This window comes from Octodon degus, unplaced genomic scaffold (genome assembly GCF_000260255.1).
Source record: "Octodon degus isolate 3935 unplaced genomic scaffold, OctDeg1.0 scaffold00252, whole genome shotgun sequence".
In the NCBI taxonomy this organism is placed as follows: domain Eukaryota; kingdom Metazoa; phylum Chordata; class Mammalia; order Rodentia; family Octodontidae; genus Octodon; species Octodon degus.
The window spans coordinates 2,621,159-2,638,658 of record NW_004524828.1 but is presented as its reverse complement, the minus strand read 5'-3'; the positions used below and the strand labels follow the sequence as shown (position 1 = coordinate 2,638,658).

General features: G+C 37.6%; 1 protein-coding gene across 1 annotated transcript in view; it reads left to right on the top strand.

Annotated features, from left to right (window-relative positions):
• Nucleotides 1–17,500, top strand: part of Hnf4g (hepatocyte nuclear factor 4 gamma) — a 146,700-nt gene that overhangs the window by 38,550 nt on the left and 90,650 nt on the right. The window contains exon 2 of the mRNA XM_023706344.1: nucleotides 16,756–16,814. The gene's annotated coding sequence lies outside the window, so the exon portion shown is untranslated. The remainder of the gene's footprint in view (nucleotides 1–16,755; nucleotides 16,815–17,500) is intronic.

Sequence of the window (17,500 nt, the reverse complement as noted above, 5' to 3'; positions counted from 1 at the left end):
CACGGTCTCCCTACATTTTGGACTCTTAGTGATCCTCCTGTCTTAGCCTTCCCAGTGCTGGGATTATAGGTATGTGCTACCATGTCCAGTTTTGGTGGATGTCTCAGCATGCCCCAGAGTCTGGGGCCAACAAGGCATGAAGTACCAGAGATTGAATCTGGGTCCTTACGCTTGTCAGGCAGTTGCTTAGACCCCTGTGCTATCTCCCCAGTCCTGTCAAGTCATGAATGGTAAAAAAGGCACTGCTTATCTAAATATAGCTGGGAAGGCTTTTTTTCCCTCAGAAAAAAAAGAATTTTATAAACCTGTTCACAGTGCATATATCTAAAAGGTTCTACGTATCTGAAATCCTGTTGTCTACATAAAATCTTCATTGAAGCACTCAAAAGTCAACATATTCATATTATTTGTGAAGAAGTGAAGAGAAAAGTAGACCATTCTCAAATACAATGAGTAACATCCAAGAAAAGAAATAAATGTATTTGAAGGTGGCCCGAGACCACATTTTTAGCAGTGCAGTTTCAGTTAAAAAAAAGGGGGGGGAGCAGATTTTCAACAATAATGTCTCAACTACCTAAGGCAACAACTCCTTGGATTATTCCCATAATTCTATTCTTGATATATATTGTATCTCAGGCATCAGGCTACCTTCCAATATTTTTATTGATGTTTGTTTACATCTAAGTATCTGACCTTTACTTTCCATGGAGAAGGATAGTTACAAAAGAGGGAGGAAAAGTGACAGTAGAAAGTTAGTCTGATATTAAAGAACTTCATTTTCCCAAAGGGAGCAGGGGTGAACTTTTCACAATTTTTATTCAAACAATAAGAACAAATGAGGAAAAACCTACTCTGACTCTCTCCCCCTCACCCCCCACAAAAAAAAGAAAAAAAAAAATCTACCCTACAAGCTTCTAGGAGAGAGGGACTGTATTTACTTAATTCTTTGCTTCTTAAATGCATGGTACATGTGTTGTATTTATCAAACTGAACTGACACCCTTGTGGGAAGAAGTAATATCCTGCACTTATGGGTTGGCTTTCGGGGCAGAGTTCAAGCTGCTTGGCCACGGTAACTGGGTCAAAGTTAAGGTACAGTTCTTTCTCATGTGTTTTCTAAAAGGAAAGTGAAAACTAAAGAGAATAATAATAATCCTTCTGCTATTATATTTTCCTATTTTTTAGCACTTTAATATTTAATGGACACAATGTAAGGAAAACACATTGGTTACAGTTTAAGTATGCACATTTTTAAGTGACAGTCACACTCTGTCTCTAATGGTAAAAATTATGAAATAAGCTCTTGTAATTAAGAGAGTAAAGGAGCATTAAACATGTAATAGTATGCCTGGTGTAGTGGCACAGGCCTGTAAACCCAGCTTTGCTGTGGATTTAAGGCAGGAAGTTGTGACAAAGAAGTTTCAATGTCAAACAGGTTCTCTTATATGAGGAAAGCAAAGCACAAATAGCAAAACAGAAGAAAGGAGGCAGTAGGGAGAGCTTTTCAAATGGAAAGGGGAACAAGAGCAGGATGCAGGAGGGAGGGAAGGAACGGATAGTGATTTGTAAAACAGAAAGAATTCAATTAAAACTGGAAATAGAGCTTTTGCAAATGGAAAGGGAACAAGTCACAAGGAGCAGGGACTGATGGGAGGAGAGGGGCACAAAAAAAGAACCAGGATGTGCTACGTGCAAGTGCACATTCCTCATGGCACATGTGATCGCTGTGTATGTGAACTTGTGCTAATGTGAAAGTATTTTATAAAGCAAGTTTAGGGTACCAGGGGAATTTAATAAGAAACATTCTCAAAATTAAAAAAAAGATAGTGCTTTATTTTTTATTGAAGAAGATGTAGCACAATGATAGAGCACCCCTCAGTTTAGGTTCCTATACCAATTTTTTTAAAAGTTATATAATCTTAGGCATCACAGCCTTGTTTTTCATTTAGCATTCATTCACATACGGTTGTGTTTATATCCTTTCCACATTCATTGAACCAATTTTCTCTCACCGTTCAAGGCGAAGTAGGATGATACAAAGAGATGTAGCTCTGTAGCAGGAAAGAACTTTCTACTGCCTAAGTAAATAACATAATTTAAATAGTTCAGGAAAAATAATGACAAAACATGTCTCAAAAGCATTAAATACCTGCTTTTCTAGTCAGTATCATATTCACAGAATGTTACAAAGGAAAGATCATTGAAGAAATATGTGCAGAAACCTAAATGTATGCTTGAATTTCTCTCATTGTGTAGAAAAAAACAATTCTAATTTCTCTGTGCCAAACAGGTGTCTAACATCTGATCTGGACAGCAGTAGGAACATTACAAAAGAGAACTGCTCTGCTAGATGAAAGGATTCTAGGAAATTAGAGACTTGTTCTCATCCTGACTTCATGCTGGGGCTCGTGCAGGGGTGTTTACAAATGGTTTGTGTACTTTGGATTGGTTAGCAAACAGGAGTCAATTCTGCTATGTGCTCATGTGACACCCAGGGATAATGTGTGTGTGTGTGTGTGTGTGTGTGTGTGTGTGTATTCATTTTGGAAATAACTGCTCCTAAAGGCATTTAATTATACCCCTATTTTCCCTAGCTCCAGCAGTGGTACTGCTGTGCTCCAGACACAAATAGTCCCGTAATAGCATGGACAGCCTCCTGTCTTCACAATGGTGCCCATCCAGGGAACTTCCCCATTTGCTGCAGATTCAGTTGAGCTAGGTTTCAAATAGCGTAGGTTGTACTGAAAAGTAATTCACATACTGACAGAAAAAAAAATGCTATGGATCAGGGTTACACAGTAATTCATCATTTTTTTCCACTCTTATTTTATACTTTTTTTCAGAGTGATCATGGCTTTCCACTAGAATTTGCCTCCTTGTGAAACATCATGGATACTACTTAACTCATGTTGTGTCATGCTCCCGTATGTAGAAAGCTTACATTAACAAAGAGCTTCTGAAGAAAACCAAAAATATTTAAATACCACATGCACAGACTTCCTAACAATGGCTAGTGCAGAGGGATTTGTAGGCATTAAGCTAGTTCTCTGCTGGCTAGCGAATAAAGACGGTGACTATGCCTGCCCCGCGGAGATGCGCACAGTTCTAGTTTGGGTGTTTCATGTGTCGATACTTCAGTGACAAAAAATGCTTCTTTCTTTTAATTCACTTTACCATGTATTCTGTGAAATGCAAACCATATTAAAAGTGTGGAAAAAACTTAAAAGCCAACATTAACCTCCCAAACCAGCTGAAGATACTCAAAAGACAATAAGGATAAGATTTCATTATCCATAGGTCAAGTGGGATTTTTATGAAAAACCCATAGCCTTTACAACTCAAATGATGGATGCTGCTCTGATTCTAATTGACAAGTGTTATATATATAAAGGAGTTCTTGCCTTCATTCTTATCAAAACTGTGGGGATTTCCAATGATAGGACAATATTATGTGGGTGGAAACTTCTCAGAAGAATAGAGAACTTATCAGTATTTACTTAGGTTCTATTACATTCGCAGCCATAAAAGCAACTACACTCATAAATTTATAGTCAGTCAAGGATATTGCCTCTTCCCCAAAGAGCTAGATATTAAAGGAGAGGAGTGAATGAGCTCAAATCATCAAGTGGTTTCAATATCGGAACTGTTTTCCCCCTTCATATTTCACCTTGCAGACAATATGTGAGGAGGAATCACTGGCTCAGTGACGTTGAGACGGTGGAAGCCAAAAATAACCCTTGCCTTTATTTTTTACCAACTTACTTTTCTTCCATAATTAGTATTTTATAGTGCTATCTTTTAAGGAGTTCTGCCTGCAGTTTCGTGATCACCACGTATGTGGGGATAGATATGTGGATGGTTTGAAGCTTGCAGTTAAAGAATCAGTCACAGAAGTGAAGAAATTTTCTCCAAATCACGGAGCAGAAATAAGATTGGAGTACAGGTTCCTGTGCTTCGGAAGTGGCTGTGTGCCGACTCCTCGGTCTGCAGAAACACAGCGTCACAAACTGAGCGCCTGGAGACCACTGGGGTTTACAAGGTGGTTCTGCGGGTCATGCCCAAGGTGGGCGTCTCCCTGGGCTAGCAGCACGGTGGTCAGGGCCGCTCTTCTCCGGAAACTCTAGGAAAGAATCCTTTGCCTTCCCTTTTACCACTTCCTGGATCTTTCTCCACTTCTCTATCCCTTCCTCCCTCTTCCAAATCAGCACGCCTGTTATTCCAACCCTATTTCCTGCCCTATCAGCTGATTTTCTCTCTTCTCTGCTTTGTACCTAGTCTTTTCCATCTCTTAAGGATAACACAGAATATTTTTTTTTCCTTGTGGAAAAAATAGCTACATCCCTATTTTAATTTTTTATTTGAGACAGGGTCTTTCTGAGTTGCTAAGTTTCCCAGGCTGCGCTTGAACTTGCTTAGGATACAGCTAGAATTTATTTAAAAACCCTTAATTATGTTTGCCAATTGCTTGACATATTCAGTTTTCAAGTATTGAGACATCTTCCAGGGGCCATTTCTCTACTTACATAGACCATGAAGAACTAAGTGCAGCTGTGTATATTTTGAGATTAATATTTGACATGATAACATAGTGAAGCAAAATATAATCAGTGTAACTAATGATCATTACAGTGATTGTAGTAATATAAAAATAAGAAAAATAGACTGTAGAAAAGTTCTTGACCTACCATTTACTCTTGTATAACTTCAGATTAAGCTTTAGTGAAACCTGTTAGAATTCATGTAGTATGGAGTTACATCAAATTTTGTTTTTCAGAAGAAACACATAGCTGGTACCTGTCCCAAAAAGGTTTCATCTTTCTCTTTTAACTTTTAGAAAATTATAAGGAAAACAGGCAATTGTATATTGTATAGTGTTGTAAATGACATATATATATTACATACTATATATGTATTACATACATATATGTATTACATATATATATATGTATTGCCTACATATACATGCATTATATACATGCATATTACATACATATACATGTATTATATGCATATATATGTATTACATATATATAAGCCTGACAAATTTGCAACTCTTTTTATTTTCTAAATATGTGAAACATTTTGCAGGCCTTATTTTTCATTAATGATAGTTTTCTGCTTACTATTCTCTGTTTTGCTCCTCTGATGTTATTTAATGTAATTTAAGTAGCTCATTGACTACTTTCCTACACTACCTCTTGAGTTCAGGCACTTGATTTATTAGCCTGATGAGTTTTTTCTCATTTCATTAGAACTACTTAATTTTTAAAGACAACTTTTCTTTTTTTGCTAGCATCAATGGATAACTACTCATTTTATTTTTCATTGCTAAAATTAAAACATTTTTTTTCCTTTCTTTGTTTCAAAAAGTTCCATCCTTGCGCATAACATTGTTTTGGTTGTTTCTACCATCCTGCCACACCCTGCCCTCCTTTCCCTTAGTGTCACCTTTTGCTGGGTGGTCAGTTTTAAAAATATATTTTCTTAGCTCCAACCCCCTTACTTAATCCCCTGCCTCTTATTATCTTCTTGTCTAATAATAATCTCCTCTTTTTTTAAAAAAATGTACTTGGTACTGGGCCTTCCTATACAGCTTGGACTTGTAGTGTTCCTCCTGGCTCAGTCTCTCCAGCACTAGGGTTACAGGTGCGTGCCATCACTCACCATTTCAGTGGCCTGCTTTCCATGGGGCCAGCATGGCATGTAGTACTGGGGATCGAACCTGGGTCCTTGCGCTTGCCTAGGCAGGCACTTAGACTGCTGAGCTATTTTCTCAGCCCTAGTCTCCCTTCTTTTCTTTTCTTTTTTGTTAGAGTAAACATATTAGGGAGAACATTGATATTCATCCTTCTCAGTAAGGCCTGTTTTGCTCAGCATGATGGTCTCCATTTTCATTCATGTTATTGCAGATGGCAGAATGTTGTTGTGGCTGAATCATGCTCAGTTATGGACATAGACCATGATTTCTTTATACACCTGTTAATGGGCATCTGGGCTGGTTCCATTTCTCAGTTTTAACAACTAGTTGATTAAAAAAAAATGAATCCTGTATCAGCCTTTAGGCCATCTAAAAATGGTGTGACATAAATTGCCATCTCTGCCCCATGCTTCTCCCTCTGATCCCTTGTCAGTGGCAACTGTTAACTTGTGTTTTTAATTATTTTTGTTTTTAATATTACTCTATAATTCTATATCATGTGCTTGGCCAACATCATTGACTCCTGAGGGGCAGGTTGAGGGTCTGTTTCACCTACCTCATCCCTCTCTGCCCTGCCTTTCAGTATTTGACACCTGCATTTTAAGTCTTATTCTTCCACTGATCATTTTTACAATTTAAAATAATATAGTAGAAGTTTCTTTCATGAATCTATATGTTTGGCTTTTTAAGTCATACTTATTTCATCAGTTTTTCCTTTCTTCTATGCCTTGCTTTTGATCACCTAAAAGTTTGCTCATATTTACATTTTTCTTTTTTTAATTAATTATTTACTTATTTATTTGGAACAGGGTCTCACTATGCAGCTCAGACTTGTAGTGACCCTCCTGTCTCGGCCTCCTTGGCACTGAGATTACAGAGGTGCACCACCACGCTCAGTTTTGGTGGCCTGCTCACCTCGGGGCCAGAATGGCATGTGGTCCTGGGGATTGAACCTGGGTCCTTGTGCTTGCCAGGCAGGTGTTTAGAACACCAAGCTATCTCACTGACCCTACATTTTTCTATTTGACAATCACCAACCCTTTGTTTATAATATAATGATCTTAAATTTGCAAATGTATAAACCACACCCACACCCCCAACTCTGCTCCACTGCTGTACTCTAATGGGGGCTTACTCTCTAGCAAGCCAGGCTCTACACAGGAAACACCTTCCTGATGTTCAAGATTATTTGTTCTTTTCTTTTTCCTTGACTTTTCTTTATTTTTTTAAAAATAATTTTCCTGAAATACTTCCACATTTGTATTTTCTTTACATTTATACTTGCTTCAAAGAATATCACTTCAAATTTATTTCATTTGATATATTTTTTCATATGGCTCTCACTCTCTCTCTCTCTCCCTCCCTCCCTCCCTCTCTCTTTGTCTTCTCTCTCTCTGTTTCTCCTCTCATCACCTCCTGTTTATCCCTCCTTACCTGCTTCCTGTCCTTGTTCCCCCCTCCTTCCTTTCTAGTACTAGAGATCAACTCTGGGTCCTCTGCACTGAACAACATCTTGTTGCCTATCTAGGTCTTAAGTTTGTGATCTTCCTGTTTCAGCCTCTCAGAGTGGTGGGATTATAGATATGTGCCACCACACCCAGCACAGATAGGCTTTTGTCATGAAATTTCAAAATGTAAGTTTTGTTTGTTGAACTAAATTTGTCTGTATCTTATCCTCACTGTTTTATTCCTGCAGCATCTGACCAGATTTCTCCCACTGGAAAGCTCCTTATGATATTTTATGGGTTTTTCATGCTTTGTTCAGAACTGGTTGTTGCTCTGCTAGTGCTATGGGATGGTCAGTCCAAAAAATCCTTTCATCTTATTTCTTGAATGAGATCTTTCACTTCTTGAATTCCATGTATTTTTTTCTGTCTATTATTATGTTAATTTCCTTGAATCTAGCACTTGTAGACCTGTACTAAGCAATGACAACTATTGCTACTTTCTAGCCACGAATATCTGCCTGCTCCTTCCATTTAGATCATGGGATATGAGATCACCATTACTTCTGAAGAAGTTGTAGGAAAACATCATGAACGAAGTATTTAAATAATAATGGCACTCTCAAAATTTTGTTTTTTTAAAATTTTATTTATTTCTTTATTTTTATTAATTTATTTATGTGTGTGTGTGTGTGTGTGTGTGGCCAGCTCAGCCCACCAGGGGGCGGGGCTGGCTGGCATGTGGTGCTGGGGGATTGAACCGCGGTCCCTGTGCTTTGCTAAGCTTGTTCTAAGTAGGCGCTTTAGACCACTGAGCCATCTCACCAGCACCACCCTCAAAATTTTGAACTTCATTAATGAGGTACAAACAGGAACAATATGAGATTGTGGGACAAGAAGAGGAATTATAAGGCTGGTCAAATAGCTCAACTGATTAAAGTGACTGCAAGCAGGTACAGAGGATGGGGGTTTGATCCCTGGGCCTACCATGCCAGCCTGTCCCCAAGGCATGCTGAGAAGGCAATTGAGACTGAGCATGTTGGCGCACACCTGTAATCCTAGCTCTTGGGAGGCTGTAAACAGCCGAATCACTATGAGACTGATCTAGTAGTGAAACTTTGAACACCCTGTAGACCCTTCCCTAAAATACAAAAAAAAAAAAAAGAACAAAACAAAACAGAAAGAAAAAAAGACAGTAAAGGAATTATGTAGTTAATTCATTCTCTCTACTGCTTTTTGTCCAACATTTTTCTCAAATTACCTATGTTTTCCTAATAAACCTATGCTTATAGAGTTTACTTTAGTCATCCAATTTACTGTACTGCACCAGTTCGCTGAACTTTACCTTGAATGACATGCTTTTCCATGAATATCTGTTTCTTCCATCTTCCTTGATTCTGCTTGACATTGTTAGCATTTCTTTCTTTGTTCTTTTTGGAGTTGTGGAAGGAAAAATGTATTTGTTCTTTCACTGGCTGAGTTTGAATACTGGACTGTATGTGTGCATATGAGACTGTTTTCACTTCTTCAGGTTCTGTTTATTTTATAGATAAAGGTATTTTTGTCTTTATGCTGTTAATTATCTATCTTATTTGTATCTGTGTGATATATGTATTATATGTATCTATGTAACACACACACACATACATGTATTCAAATCTTCTTACTCTGCTTGGCAAGTATTTTCAGAGTGGCATATAGATCTATGTATTCATATGAATATATTTCTGTATTTGTATGTGTACACTTGAATGTGTTCATATACTTCGTTTAGTGTATCCTGCATTATTCTTGTTCTTCTTCATAAACAGGTCATCAAGCATGGCTACTATTGGCCTACATGGTAGCTCTGCTCAGTTTATCCCTGCAGATGAAAAGACAGCTCCATGTTGGTCCCCCAAATCATCTGGGTAGGATCCTGGGCCAGATTAGTTTCTCTACATTTTTTTGCTTCTCAGAGGTACATTTCACTTCCCATTCATGCCACCTTAACAGGTTCAGCCTTTCTCTGTGTGTTCCTTATAAAGTATTGTGAAACATTGTTCATCTTTTCCAGAACATTCTTATTTATTTTCTTAACCTGACTTCTAGCTCCTCAATGAACTCATGTATCTCCCTTAGAAAGGCATTCCACTAAAGCATTATTTTATGTATTCAAGCAATGTATGAGTATGTACCGCACATTTTACCGCGACATTCTTTGCATCACTGTTCTTCAGCTGTGCGGCATCACTGTTTTGCTGCCATGCCCATGGTCCTGAGGCTATTATTATCCTGTGTGCGCTGGAGCTTCTCTGAAGTTTTATTTATTTATTTTTTTAGTCTTGAGCATTAAATCTAGAGTCTCCACTGAGCTCAGTCTCCAGGCATATTAGTTAGATAGTTAATTAGTTAGTTAGTTAGCAAGCCATTTAGTTTTTTGAGACAGGACATGGTCTTGCTAAGTCATTAAGTTGTCTAGTAAGGTGGCTGGGCTTGAATTTCCAATTCTAATGCTTCAGCCTCCTAGAGCATTACAGGGATGTGCTACTGTGCCTGGCTTGAAGATGTGTATAAAGAAGCAACACACTGACCTCAGAATTTGTTTTTAAATCTTTATTTTCCTTCTTTTCTTTTGCACATCAAGAGATAGTACCTTTTAAAAACTCATTCCAAGGTTTCTTCCATCAAATCCATTTCTGTGCATCTTTAAAACTAAGACTTCTGAATCCTCATCAAGGCCGGCAAATGTTTCTTACTGCTATGGACTTGGTGAAATCTGCAAGTGTTTTAGAATCTAGATGATTTGTAGTTACATTAAATTTTAAGAACTACTGCTCTAAGTTAAATCTCTTTGCTATAAAGAATGTCACATATATGCATGCACACATATGTGGTGAGTATATCTTTTCCTATTGCTAATTATGTTTTTGGGAAAGGTGACAAAGGGAGATACTATAGCTGAAATGCACTAGTATTTTAATATTCATTTCTCTTGTACTCTTTCCTGTATTTAATTCTATAATAGAGTTTTTCTGGTCATTTATCTACTGCTCTGTGACCACTTGTTTTCATCTTTTTCTTTGTTTCTTAATCTGTGAGTTAGTTAAATATTGCTTTATTCTTTGTCTCTTTCTCTTTTTTAAAAAATAATTTTATTGATAAATAGCAGTGAGACAGTTTCAAAACCGATTACTAGAACAGTTTCAATAATTAATACGTTGCATATTGTTGTCTTAGTGGTTATTCATTGTACAAGATGCAGACATGATATCCTGTCCACAAACATTATTAGAACAAATCTCTCTATTCACTGAATTAACAAAATGTAGCTGTATATACAACCTAACTATTTTGAGTATACAGATACAAAATGATTGTTCATTTCTGTCTACCTTTTTTGGATAGTTTTGTCAGAGAAGGGCATTGCATTGTCATTTAAATATTGTAGATGAGTGAATTAAGCAAAATATTCCAATATATTCCAGTAGTCCATAGTAGTAGTGGGTTTTACATAAGACTAGCAATGTCAGAAGTTGTTGACTTGAGCCTTTTACAGCTCAGCATATTAATATGGCTTTACTTTTTATACTTCGTTTTTATACTTTTCTGCTGGACGGTTAACACCAAGATAAAGCAAGACTCCTATAACAAGAAATGTAGCTTTTGTATCTGACAAGGTCAGTCAAATCCCCTCAGGATTTATCCTGAAACCCTGTACTGCAACTTGTAGATCCTTTGTCAGTGTCAGCCATGTGGATGAGTCACGGCCTTTGCTTGACCAATTTGCTCTCTGTGAAAGCCTGAGAGAATGTTTTCTTTCCATGTGACTCTCCTTAGGCACACTTTACATCATCAATCACTTTCCTTTGTGGCCCCATAATCTCCTTGATCAGAAAATTTGTGACAAAACTGAGTTACATGATGTTATAGTATAGGATCACCTATGTCCTGAGTCTTCACTGACCTTGAAAGACTAGGACCAAAATTTTGGCTGTCCTTACAGCCCTTCTTTTTCTCTAATTTTTGCTCTGCAAACTTAGGTTGTTAACCCTCCAGATGAGAAGCTTATTGTTATTACCATACATAAGTGCTTGCCTGGCAAGCACAAGGGCCTGAGTTCAATCCCCGGTTCCGGAAAAAAAAAAAAAAAAGTGGGGCTGGGGAGGTAACTCAGTAGAATAAGTGCTTGCCTGTTATTACCCTACAACATATGCAGTTGAGCTTAACCTCACTGTCAGAATATCAAACATCTTAGGCATAACATGGAACAGGTATTTTCCATCAAGTATTGATATGTTAAACTTTAAGCTCCTACAGAATATGAAAAAAAAATTTAAAAAATATTGAAAAAATAGGAATAAATGTTACATATTTTTACACAGAAATTTTGAAATCTAACCATATACAGCATTGTAGCAGGACAGTCCTCTGGCTTTGTGTTTTCTTTTATTACCCTTTTTAAAAAAAAAAAAAAACAAATATTTACTTGAGACATTATGACAGTAATTGGTATGTCATTACAAGCAGTACATATTTAGGAGACCAAAATGACAGGCATTCCAAGCATGACCCTACCATTACACATTGCTATCTTCAGTGCAGTTGCTTAGTTCACAGGTATCAGCATATATAGTTAGTGAGGGTGAGAATACTACTTATTAACTGCTAGTTTCAAAAACATGCTGAAGATTCTCAGGATCATTGCCTTACCCATCTTGTGCATATAAATGTATGGCTTTGCCCTTGTGTTTCCTAGCTTTTCTCCTTGCCCTCTCTTCATTGTTTAATCCTCAAGTCTTAGCTTTCCTTTTAATTGTGTTATACCTTTCTATTTGTATTTCTTCTTTTGTGTTCTTATACTAGGGAGACTATACAATATTTACACATGTGGTTCTGATTTATTTCACTTATGAGTGTATCTTCAAGTCGCATCCACTTCAATATAAAGGCTTCGAGTTTGTCATTCTCCTTGTCTCTTTTTCAACACTTAAAGTTCTACAGAGGAGGGCCATCAAGATAGCTCAGCAGCCTAGAGCATCTGCTTATACAAGGGTAGGAACTGGGGTTCAATCCCCAGCACCACATGCCATGCCAGCCCCACCCCCAGGTTGGGCTAAGCCAGCCACAGAGTCTGGGCATAGTGGTGCACACCTGTAATCCTAGTGCTGGGGAGGCTGAAAGCAGGAGGACCACCACAAATCCAAGCTGTAGTGAGAACCTGCATCAACCAAATACATTAAAAAAACAAACAAACAAACAAAAAAAACGTTGTGTAGAGGTGACATAGAAATTTCTCAAGAACCCTGCTTCAATATTCATCCATCTCCCAGTTTCTGTACATTTTATGAATGTATGTGAACATAAAATATATTAAAGTGTTCCAGTGATACAGATACTTCAACAGCCACTGTGTTTCTTTTTTTTTTTTCCCTGAGTAGTTTATTTGAATGTAGTTTCTTTCTAATTTGGTGGCTTGTTATCAACCTCCTGTCATCTAGAAAGAAAATTAACGTGCGCTGATCATGATTTATGAGAAGTCAAAGTCTTAAGAAAAAAGACTTTGTGTGTTGTAAAAACATTGTGTTAGTCAGCAATTGGTACAGGAATGCTACATAAGAACAATGGTGAAACTTTCATTGTCTTCTTTTCTTTTGGTTTTCTTTTTCTCTCTGTATTTAGTACAGGGTCTACAGCATCTCACTATGTATATTGAACTCATAGTGATTCTCCTGTTTTCAGCCTCCCAAGTGCTGGGATTACAGGTGCGCCACCATGCCCAGTCTCAGTTGCCCTCTCAGCATGCCCCAGGGGTGGGGCCAGCATGGCAGGGTGGGGATTGAACCTCAGGTGCTGTGTCTGCCTAAACAGGAGCTTTAATCTGCTGAGCTATGTGGCCAGCCCTCGTTATCTTATTTTCTGTGGGTGTTTGTTTTTTGTTTTTTTTTTTTTTTTATAGTCAAAAAATGCTTTAATTTAATTGATTAAGGACAGGATTTTCTGGATGCAAAAGTTACCCTACAGTTTTGAGAGGGGCTTTCAGGTCTGAATTACAGGCTAAAGGAATAGTGCAGACACTGACAAATTCTTTCAATAGTGGGTCTGAGTTGCTCAGAGGGCATGCCAGCCCATGCAAGTAATTACATCACACTCACTAGCATTGCATTAGCTAGAGAAGATTCCTGTGCAGTGGGAAGGGGAAGTATATTCCCCCACAGCAGGAGAGACTATGTCATGACAGCACAAGGTGTGGCATATAATCCTCATCAAGGAAGTGAGTAATTGGAAAAATAGTGCAATATTTCTGGATTAGAAAGGAAGCATACAAATGCAGGTATGAATATTCTTGGTTTATATTATATTTTACTTGTTTAGTCACAAGTAGAAACTTCCTCTTAAAATGAGTTTCACCTGCTAAATTAATGAGATTATTCATTCACTCATTCATGTTTTGTCTTAAATTGCTGACTATGAGTGGTAGAAAACAGAGGAGAAAAACAATAGTTTGTCTTCTGTGAGACTCATGTTTTAAGTCATCATTTAAATATTCTGCAGGCAGCCGATTACCCGTTTATGTCAGTCATTTTTATGATTCTTTGCTTACCCCAACCCATTGTCCTTTCCTTTCTCACCACAAAATTTCCTTGAATCATCTCCATTTATTTTTGTCTTTCCCATCCTTACAATTAGTGAACAGAATTTGTCTGTTCTAAGTAAGTATTTACAAATCTCTTCACTCTCATTTTTATTTCATTAAGAGGCTTCATTTTTCTTCCAACTTTACCTCAGAAACATCTAGAGCCAAACAGAGCAGAGACTAAGAAGTATCTCGCATGATTACAGGCCTCAGTTGCTGAGTTCTGGCATTCCATTCACTATAGGATGAAATCCAAAGATGGTATATAAAACTTTTTACAGTTTGGCCCATTGTTTTCTCTTGAGAGCCTTTCACTTCTAGCTCTCCTAGCCACCATAGAAGTTCCCCAGTAAGAAATGCTAACTTCAAAACCTATTCCTTAGATAATTTGGTCAGTATTTAGTACAATATCTACAGGGTCTCACTATGTAGATCTGACTCATAGTGATTCTCCTGTTTTCAGCCTCCTGAGAGCTGGGGTTACAGGTGCGTGTCACCACACCCAATCTCAATGGTCATCTCAGGGTACCCTGGGGGTGGAGCTGGCTCAGCACTCTGGGGATCAAACCCAGTTCCTGCATCTGCCTAGGCAGGTACTTTAATACACTGAGCTATCTGGCCAGCCCTGGTCAGTATCTTTAATATTGTCCAGTGTCACCTACTCATCAATCCCAGTTTGTCTTTTGAAGCCAGGTCAATTTAACCTTTGCTATTGGGCTTCTTGTGACTTTCACACAAAGTCAGTGGACATCTCCTGGGGATTTTGCCCAATTGCCCCTTGAAAAATGTATTTTACCTCTTCAGATGGACTGGTGATGTCGCCGAGTAACTAGGGTCCCTGTCTAGCAATCATGAACCCTGGGCTGGCCACCCAGTGCAAAAAAATTACATCATTGCTTCATTTTTTATTATAAAATCACTGTAAGATATTTATAAAATTCAGTTGACATGTAACAAAAGAATTTCCACAGTAGTCACTGTTTTTCTCTGCTTAAGAAAATATAGTCAACATTTTGGTGCTGTTTTTTAACGTACTATCATTTCATTTAATAACATACTGTATATATTTCTATTGTAAGTTCCATTTAGTTATTTCCTTTCCATTTTATAGTATACATTCCTCCAGTAAGCAAATACTTTTTCTTTTACTTTACATGTTATTTCCAATGCTCTGTACAATGCCTGGCAAAAAGGAAACTTTTAATTAACAGATTGGTGAATGTTAAATAAAATGGGAATCTGTTTGTAATTCCAAATAACTTAGTGAATAAAGAAAGTGTAAGTATAGTCAATAATAATTGCCAAACAGGTAGGTAATGTGTTACTAATACGAGAGAATCTTGTTATATTAAAAATAATTTTCTTCATGTTGGCATTTGTCAAGGCAATAATTGTAATTCTGTATTAATTTTGTTTTCCACTCTTTTGACCTTTGAGATTAATAATCACCCAAGGCTTTGCATGTTGATCAAATAATGCTACAGTCTTTTCACTAGAAAGAAATAATACAAAGGGTTAATTCATTCTACTTTATTTTTTTCCTTTTCTCCTTCTTTTAAAGATATGTAACTTCTTTGTCTGATCTCCTGATGGTCCTTGTCACAACTCTGAAGCTTTTAATCACTCATAACATTCAGTGACTTACAGCGCTGCTGGAACCTTAATAATGTTCTCGTTTGTTTGGTTGATCTTCCTGATAAAATTCTGACAATCTCTCAGTATAATGGGGAGACAATCAAAATAAAAAATGCTCTAAGAGTTCAGCTAGTGGAGCACACTATTATTTTTCACATTGCGCAAGGATATTAAAATACTGACTTTCACACTTTTGATAGAGTTGGTGATGAAATCCAAGAAAAATTGAAAATTTGAATTATTCTACCACCAGTAGGGACTGTATATCACACACAGAAAGCAAGCATATGTAATGTACTGTGGTAGCAGAGCATCAAAGAATCAGGCTGTCCCCTTCTTAATCATTTTTTGTAGGCAATCCTAAGCAATTAATCCATGGCAGAGCTCTTTTATATTTTCAGGACTTTCTCAAAATCATAAAATGTCATCTTTAGTCGTACGTATTTGCATAATTAATAATAATCCCTTATAGTGATCGAGTGTCAGATTTTTCAAGGTGCTTTCCATTAAATTATCTCATTTGACTCAATAGCCCTCTGAAGTAAACAATGGATTTTTATAATTCTCCCACCTGAATCATACTTTAAGCCTCTTCCCCCATCATCATTTCCCCATTTCTCTTTCTTTCTTTTACAGGAGGTAGTCTGATATGGAGGAAACAGCACAGTGTATGAATTCTGGTATTAAACCTTGCCTCATTGAATTACTTTGACATTGAGGAGATAAGTTTCATTCCACTGAATGTTGGGTTCATAATGGGAAAACTAAGAATCATGATAAAATCTGTTCCCCCAAAGTTGTGAGGATTAAGTCAGATAAAATAAGAACAATGAAAGGTTGGTTAGCTTCTTTGAAGGGCAGCTTGGGAAAATGGAAGAGGAGCAGACCTGGGGGTCGCTACTTTGTAATTGTAGCACCTGAACTAGTTCTCTAACCATTTGGAGCTCTATTTTCTTTTATGTAAAATGGTCATAATGCCTATCTTGTGGAGCGGTTGAAAAACAAAATAATATATATGCTGATGTTAGCATAGCTCCTTATGTGTTACCATGTTCTCCAAGAGCATATTCTCTTCTTTTCTCCCTTTCCCTCACTTCCTGCTCTGCTTCATTTCTTTCTACTTTCTTTTCTTCTTCCTGTCACCAATATGAGTGGCAGAGAAGGCAGGAAGCCTGACTGCTGAATCATGGGAGCTCATAATTGAAAAAGTGTATCACATTAAAATGGTCTCCTGCAAACACAGAGGCTTCCTTTGAAGAGAACATCCCTTCCTGTCATGTTTTGGAAACTACACTGATTTCTGAAAATTTTGCGCTGTACAATTTGGAAATTGCTGATGTAGCCCATGTTCTAATTTTACAGATGAAGGAACTGAGTTTCAGAGAAATTGAGTGACTTGCGTGTCAGAGTTTGCAAAGCTGGTAAGTCTAGAGCTCCGTTGTTTTTGCGTTTCTTCTGTTGATTTGTTTATGAAGTAAAGGTACAAAATCTAAATGTAGATGGTGAAAACTCCTCTGTATAGGCAGTGTATGGTCTGTTTGTGTGGATGGAATGAACATATAAAGATGAGGGGGGCTGATGAAATAGCTCAGGGGACTAAACTCAGCCCCTGTGCTTGCCTAAACAGGCGCTTAGTCCCCTGAGCTATCTCACCACTCCCCCTCATCTTTATATGTTCATTCCATCCACACAAACAGATGATACCTGGTCACAATTTTAGTTAGTTTTAATTAATTCAAATAATCTGTAATGATTGTTTGATGATTTGAAACGGAATTAGAGAGATCACATGGGACACTGCACCAAAATCTAACTCAGGATAGAGAAATTATGGCTTTGACTAGTGACAAGTACTAGAGAAACCCAAGTGTTTTAGGCATAGTTAGGAAAAATGAGATTAAAATGAGTGGAAGAAAGGTTCTCTTTAAGGGCCAGCCAAATAGCTCAGTGGATTAAAGCACCTGCTTAGGCAGCCACAGTGGCCAGGGTTCGATCCCCGGCAGGCTATGCCAGCCTGGGCATGCTGAGCCAGTGATTGAGACTGGGTGTGGTGGCTTGTGCCTGTAATCCCAGCTCTGTGGGAAGCTGAACACAGGCAGATCACTAC